Here is an 8,319-nt window from a genome sequence, read left to right as displayed (position 1 = left end):
ATTAATTAGATATTTAATTAACTTAATTAAATCTGTTAAATTAACCTAATGACTTAATTAAACTAATTAAACCTGCTTAGTTAGTCTAAGGCAATGACGAACGGGCCCCACCTGTAAGTTTGACCGGTCAACGGTCACAGTGGACCGCTGATGTCATGCTGGTGTAGTAAACCTATTTTTGGTTTAAATTAAATCTGTTAATTCATGAAAATGATTAAATACTTTTTAAATTAATATAAAATAAACCGTAGCTCGAATGGAAAAACTTTATACATGAAAGTTGCTCAGAACGACGAGACGAATCCGGATACGCAGTCCGTTTGTCAGCCACACGTCCCTAGCATATCAAACATGCAACTTTTCCCCTCCGGCCTATCTATAAAAAAAACGCGAAACACCGGGAATACTTTCCCGGATGTTTGCCCCCCTTCACAAGTATCACTTAATACCGCATTAGGTCACCTCTAGCATCGCGCATTGCCATGTTATACTTTGATTGCTCTGTTATTTATTGTGTTCCCCCTCCGTTACTTCTTTCCGGTAGACCCCGAGACTGCCGGCGAACCCCACTTCAACTACAGTGTTGACGACATGTCCTCCTTGCCAGAACAACCAGGCAAGCCCCCCCCCTTTGATCACCAGATATCTCCTACTCTTCTCTATACTGCTTGCATTAGAGTAGTGTAGCATGTTACTGCTTTCCGTTATTCCTATCCTGATGCATAGCCTGTCCTTGCTACTACTGTTGTTACCATTACCGGCTATCCTACTGCTTACTATAGGATGGTAGTGTTCCATCAGTGGCCCTACACTCTTGTCCGTCTGCCATGCTATACTACTAGGCCGTGATCACTTCGGGAGGTGATCACGGGCATATACAATATACTTTACACAGTTACATTACCTGTGATGCTGTTCGGAGATGGGGGCTGAAGGGGCAGGTGGCTCCATCCCGGTAGAGGTGGGCCTGGTTTCCCGACGGCCCCCGACTGTTACTGTGTGGCGGAGCGACAGGGCAGGGTGAGACCACCTAGGAGATAGGTGGGCCTGGCCCTGGTCGGTGTTCGCGGATACCTAACACGTTTAACGAGATCTTGGTATTTGATCCGAGTCTGGCTATTGGCCTATACGCACTAACCATCTACGCGGGGACAGTTATGGGCACTCGACGTCGTGGTATCACCCGAAGCCTTGGTGACGTCAGCGACTGAGTGACGCACGCCGGATTGGACCGTAAGCCTGCTCTTGTATTAAGGGGGCTAGTTCTGCTTCCGGCCGCGTACGCAACGTGCAGGTGTGCAATGGGCGATGGGCCCAGACCCCTGCGCCATAGGATTTAGACCGGCGTGCTGACCTCTCTGTTGTGCCTAGGTAGGGCTGCGACGTGTTGATCTTCCGAGGCCGGGCATGACCCAGGAAAGTGTGTCCGGCCAAATGGGATCGAGCGTGTTGGTTATGTGGTGCACCCCTGCAGGGAAGTTAATCTATTCGAATAGCCGTGATCTTCGGTAACAGGACGACTTGGAGTTGTACCTTGACCTTATGACAACTAGAACCGGATACTTAATAAAACACACCCTTCCAAGTGCTAGATACAACCGGTGATCGCTCTCTCACAGGGCGTCGAGGGGAGGATCATCGGTTAGGGTTATGCTATGCAATGCTACTTGGAGGAATTCAGTCTACTCTCTTCTACATGCTGCACGACGGAGGCTGCCAGAAGCGTAGTCTTCGAAAGGACTAGCTATCCCCCTCTTATTCCGGCATTCTGCAGTTCAGTCCACATATGATAGCCTTATTCTAGTTGATACCAATGCTTACATATGTAGTGTAGCTCCTTGCTTGCGAGTACTTTGGATGAGTACTCACGGTTGCTTTCTCCCTCTTTTCCACCTATCCCTTCTACCTGGTTGTCGCAACCAGATGTTGGAGCCCAGGAGCCAGACGCCACCTTCGACGACGACTCCTACTACACCGGAGGTGCCTACTACTACGTGCTGCCCACTGACGACGACCAGGAATAGTTTAGGAGGATCCCAGGCAAGAGGCCTGCGCCTCTTTCGATCTGTATCCTAGTTTGTGCTAGCCTTCTTAAGGCAAACTTGTTTAACTTATGTCTGTACTCAGATATTGTTGCTTCCGCTGACTTGTCTATGATCGAGCTCTTGTATTCGAGCCTTCGAGGCCCCTGGCTTGTAATATGATGCTTGTATGACTTATTTTATTTGTAGATTTGTGTTGTGATATCTTCCCGTGAGTCCCTGATCTTGATCGTACACGTTTGCGTGTATGATTAGTGTACGGTCAAACCGGGGGCGTCACAAGTTGGTATCAGAGCCGACTGCCTGTAGGAATCCCCCTTCCACACTCCTTGGCCGAAGTTGAGTCTAGACATTACAAAACTTTTTACTAACATGGCTGTGTGTCTTATGGGCACACGACGCCATTGGGTGGTAGTAGGATCTTTTATTCCTCGATCTATACTCTGGGACTCTGATCTCTCTTCTATTCGGGTTAACTGATTTTGCTAAAATCTAACTCTCGGTTCTCGTTACCACTTCCTGCCGGAGAACCCTTTCATTACGGATGATCGACTGTTTCAACAGAAGATTCTGACAATACTCTCCAATATTTTCTCGAGACCCTGTGCCTGTTGCTTTTGCAATTCCCTACCATCGAAAAATCCCTGTGGATAAATACTTACACTTGTCGTTCTTACTTTAATTCCTAGTTGGTCTTGTTATTACAAGATACCCCGACATACTCGTCGTTCTTTCGATAATCCTTTGAGCTTACTGCCTTGCAGTTCTTTGCCACCTGAATACCCCTACGAATAATTCCTCACACTTATCGAGTATCCGCTCATCCTCAGTTCTTGTTCTTCAAAAAAGTCTCTGTAATACCATTCGTTCTTGTGAAAATCCTCAACAGCCTATTGTTCTTGAATTTCCTGCTTGCTTGCATTATGGTTATTACCATAAGTCTAGTAATCTTATTGTCAGCCTTTGTCATTATCATTTTGAGTCCGTTGATACAATATGCTGCGGATGCTCGCAATCCTCGGGATTTATCCTTCTGACTCAGATGTCATTTTGACTAGGAGCTGGTTCTCGACCAATCAAATTGTCGTCGATTGTACCCCTAAGTCTATAAACTTATCCATCCTTAACTAGAGTGTTTGCTTCTGATCCCTTGATTTGGAGCTCATAATTCCTTTGCATTTTAGCTTTGAATTAGTCAGTTGTTTCGATAATCCGATCTCATTGCATTCCTTCTTCCTCTGATTGAGTACCGATACTCACATCAGCCTCGTTGTGGACCGCCATACCCGTTGCCGGGTTATTATCCGATAGTGTCCTTCACAAGCAAAATTCTTGTGAGTTCTTTACCTGATACATAATTCCTTTGGTAAATTGTATCCTCTACTTTTTTCAACCATGCTCTACTTTTGAGCTTGTGTTAATTACTCCTGAAGTTCATGGTATATGTTCTAAGAAGCCCCGATGGGTTGAACCTATGCCTTCCTTAATCTGTGTGAACCCGAAAGTTTTCACGGGTCATACTCCTCTGGTAATTCACCAGGTAGGTTTTGACACTATAATTATTTTTATCTAGAGCAGTGACTGAAAGGTTATGCATTGAAGAAGTGGGAGTCGACTTTGAACTTTGTGTTCATGCCCATGGACACGATGTAGATCTTATCATTAAAGCTTCTCTTAAATTAATTATTCCCTTGGTATAAGTTCTTATATCTAGGATCCAGCCTTTTGCAATCATGGTTCGAACCATGTTCTCCTTTAAACACCATTTCTCGTGCAAGTTTAAGCACCTGTCTTCTACAGAGCAATACCCTAGTCCAACCTCTACTTTGATCTGTCGTCGAGTATTACCCCCCTGGTATCTCGAGATTATCATGGAACTGCATGCTTATTATGAGTTCTTCATCAAGTGCTAGATTCTCACTGATTCCAATTTTTCACGGGCTCTGAGTTATTAAACACTAAAAGACACCTATAATTGACTCAAGTCCGCACCACGATTAAACAAATCTTGGTAACCTTCATTACTTACAAGTTTGTACCCGATCACGTCCTTCCTACCCTATTTGGCTATATCATTATTGTGATGATTTTAAATGTGCTACCTAGTGCTTATTCCCAGAGCACAACTTTCGACGATGAGCTAAGCTTACGTCGACCTTCCTCATCATACCATTTCGCCTTAAACAACGAGCTTGGTTTCGTTTGTGTCATACCCTTGGTTTCAGTAACCTTTCGCTTCATCATTCCTTTGGCTTGATGTCATCGTCGACCGATTACATCTTCATGAAATCTCTCAACAATTGTGTCGTGATCATCATCGGCATTCTAAGCTCTTCCAGGATGTCAATTGAGTTCATGATGAGGAATACCATCTTTGCCCTCGATGATCTGTATTATCATCGCCCACTTTATTGACTTCCCTCCAACACAAACTTGTTCGTGTTGTGTGTTATACCTTGAGATGCTTTCTATCCGGAAATTATTCTTCTTTACCCTGGAGTATTACTATCTTATATGTCAAGAATGTCGTGAGAATTTCACCACCTCTTAAGAATTCGTGATACAGTGATGCTTCTCGCCATCACCATTCTTTACTTGGTCCCCGTGTTGAGTGAACTCCGTTGTGCAAATTTAATATCTCCAGCAACCCTATTGCTTCAGAGTTATTGGATAATGATTCCAATTTGGTGTGTTGGTTGCCCAATCGCCATTCCGACGTTGGTCGTACAACCCAACCCATATTTCTGGTGCACCTTTCAACCAATGTTTAATTATGTATGGTTTCCTCCAGCATACATCATTAAGTCATTTGATCTGACTAATGTTATCTCCTTGTTCACATAATTGTGGAAATCCATCTTTTGGAAATCTCATTGAAATGTCGCTGAGTTCATCAGCCACCTCCTCATTCTCTCCTTGATTTAATGACGAACTCTTGTTTCGGAACTCGCTTCCATAGTTCAATTCCCGAGAATCTTACAATGTCATCTCGGCAATTTGTGTTGCACCTTCTTCTCAGGCATCCCGAGTCTGAGTTATCCTGACAGCAATCATATCTGAATCTCGGTCAGATATGATGGTTGGGACCTATTTCCAAGAGTTATAACATTGGTCCTTATATATAGGTAAGGTGAGGTCATGCCTATCACCCCTGGCCAGAGGACCTATTGTTATAGTTCCCTTTTTAGCAAGCTTAGTGATTCTTCCCTGAGGAAATCATAAGACTTATGCTATAAGTTGTTCCTGATGAATCCTTTGTGCATCCAAATTCCGACCCCTTACTTGATGAGCATGTCAATGCTATCTTGAAGCCTGTCTGTGGTACTCTGATCATCGATAAGAACATTTGAAGCCCAATGCTAAATATTTCCTGCTCAATTATCCAAACCCTGTTGTATGGGCAATGTCATGAAGTTTCTCTCCCCTTTCCTAAAGGGTTTTCTACATTATATCCTGTCATGGATATCTTGCTCTGCTTGCCCTTGGGAAGGATATACCCCTGAAATATGTGTTAAAACACATTGTTCTTTCATTTTTTCTGAATAAACCTGATAGACATTTTTCCCTTTCCATTGGTTTGTTTAAACCCTTTCTATGATCTATATGATATAAGCAGTTATAATTCCCTGCTTGTACAAACATCTCGGTGTACAATTCTGTCAGCAAGACCCTGTTACTATGTTGATAACATTCCGGTAACCACCAATGGACGAGAACTTTGCCTATTGGTCCGCCTTGTTCAACGAGCAGGAAAATTGTTCTCTTCGTCCCTCGCCCTTGGTATCGATGTTGTTGCCGACGTAACTGACAGGCTACCCTCTGACACGCCTTACTATCGTGACCGTGCAAGATGTCGGCCCCTTACTACTTTCAACCACATGGTGGGCCCATAACCCACAGTTCCACATGATCGAAACCTGACTCTCCTGCACCCCCTCTTCCCAAGGTTGTTCCTCGCGTGTGGCCTCGTATGTAATTCATGAACCACCTTCCGAGAGATCATCAAATATGTTACTGGACGCAATACTTATTCCCGATTGCTTTGAGCCGCTTTCCCGCCCTATTTCAGGCATTGAACTGTTGCCTGCTCGCTCGAAACTTCCCATGAAACCTCATTATTTTGCTCTCATTAATTTCTTAAGTTTCAACTCGAGAGTTACTTTCTGCCACCTTCCCTAATACTATCTACCGGATAAGCAGCCTTGTAGAGGTCTGTCCTTTTGAAGCTGCCCCTTTCCTATTTGTAAGTACGATGGAGTTCCCAAAGAAAGGATACCGACTTCATCATGATGACCTCAAGCTGAAGTATGAAGACATCAGCGTTATGGATCGACCTCTTCGAGGAGAGCAATCATGACTGAGAAGGCCCGCTAGATTCGTAACCAATCCTTTCCCCCTTTCACTACCTCTTAAATCTCGGGACGAGATTTCTTATAGTGGAGGAGAATTGTGACGCCCGGATAATCAAGCTACAGCAACCTCTGCTAATGATGCCACGTCACCTCGATTACTATTGTTAATCTCGGGTTAGTTCAAAAACCGATTCAAAATTCAAATTCAAAATAGAGGCAAACAATAAAAGTTTTAAAATATTAAAACTTAAATGTTCGGAGTAATCCAAATATTGCATAGGTAATTGTGGCGGAGAAACCAAACTTTGATAAAGTGTTTAAAGGCTCTAAAATAAATAAAACAATAGCTTAGACATTTAAATAAATGCCTTTCATAATTTATAGAGTATTAAACTATTTTAATTAGGTGTGGACTTTTTGTGGCAGTGGTAAAACTATTCACACTAATTTAGGTGCTTCTGTATATATTTTGTAAAACAAAATTAAATGAGCATAAAGATAAAACAATAAAGCAAAATTACTAATATATAAAGGAAACAAAAGAATAAAAGGAAGACAACCCCCCCCCCCCCCAAACTGGGCCTTGGCCCAGTTGGCCGTGCGGCCTAGCTAGCCAAGCGGCCCAACCGCACCCCCCCCTCTCTGGCCTACAAGGCCACCTCTCCCTCCCACGTAACCCTAAATCCCCAATTCCCCACCCACGATCCCCCTCTCCTCCACGATCTCGATCGGGGGGAACGAACCCACGACGCCCATCCCCGTCGCCCCGCACGACCACCCCACTCCCTCTCGTTCTCCATCGTCGCCGAGCACCCCGCGCCTGATCCCTTGCCGCGTCGGAGCCCCACCTCGCCCGCGCGACCCCGCCCGAGGAACCGTCGCTTGCCGCCGTCCCCAGCGCCCGAGGACGACCCCGCCGTCGCTTCTCGCCACTACCCGGAGCTCCTCCGCCTCGACTACGTCGACGCACGCGTCCCCGTCCTCCTCCCCGACGGCCTCCTTCGAGCCTCGTCGCCCCGATCTCTACTCGACCGTGAGGACCCCAACCCCTCTCTTCTCCTCTCTCTCCCGTTCGTCTGCCGCGGTCATCTCCGTCGATCTCCACCGTCGGCTCCTCCCGGCCTTGCCGAGCTCGTCCACGGCCTCCCCGGGGTGAGCCTTCGCCCGTTCCCCCTATTTGCCCCTCCCCAATGCTGTTTTGTCGCCGCCCCACGCCGTCCCAGGCTCCGGCTGTTGGCCGCGGTCATGGCGCGCCCTACGGCGCCTACACCTCGCACCACGGTCACCCCACGTGCGCCCCACGCCGCCCCCTTGCCGTGACCGGCCGCGCGCTGGCCGTCCTCTGGCCACGCCTCGCGCGTGCACGCGCGGCCGCGTATCTGCTGCTGCTGGTGCCGCCCCGCTCGACCCCGCTCGCCATCGCTGCGAGCCCTGCCGGCCTCACCCACGTGCGCGCCGCCCTAGCCTCCTGCTCGCCCCTGCCATCCCTCCGCCGTCACCCCTGGCACTGTCCGCCGGCGCCGGTGTGCACCGTGCGCGTCCAGCGCCCTTCGAGCTCACGCCCGTTCGGGTGCCCGCCCCGCTGCTCGCCCGAACCCGATTGGCCCCTGGGCCATTGACAAGTGGGGCCCCGCCCCTGAACGTTTTAGGGTAAAGAAAAAAATAGAAAATTAATTAGAAAAATATTAATTAATTAATTAGATAATTAATTAACTTAATTAAATCTGTTAAATTAACCTAATGACTTAATTAAACTAATTAAACCTGCTTAGTTAGTCTAAGGCAATGACAAACGGGCCCCACCTGTTAGTTTGACCGGTCAACGGTCACAGTTGACCGCTGACGTCATGCTGACGTCATGCTGGTGTAGTAAACCTATTTTTGGTTTAAATTAAATCTGTTAATTCCTGAAAAAGATTAAATCC

This window comes from Triticum urartu, chromosome 7A (assembly GCF_056163025.1).
Source record: "Triticum urartu cultivar PI428250 chromosome 7A, HENAU_Tu73, whole genome shotgun sequence".
Taxonomy (NCBI): Eukaryota; Viridiplantae; Streptophyta; class Magnoliopsida; order Poales; family Poaceae; genus Triticum; species Triticum urartu.
This window is presented reverse-complemented; position numbering follows the sequence as displayed.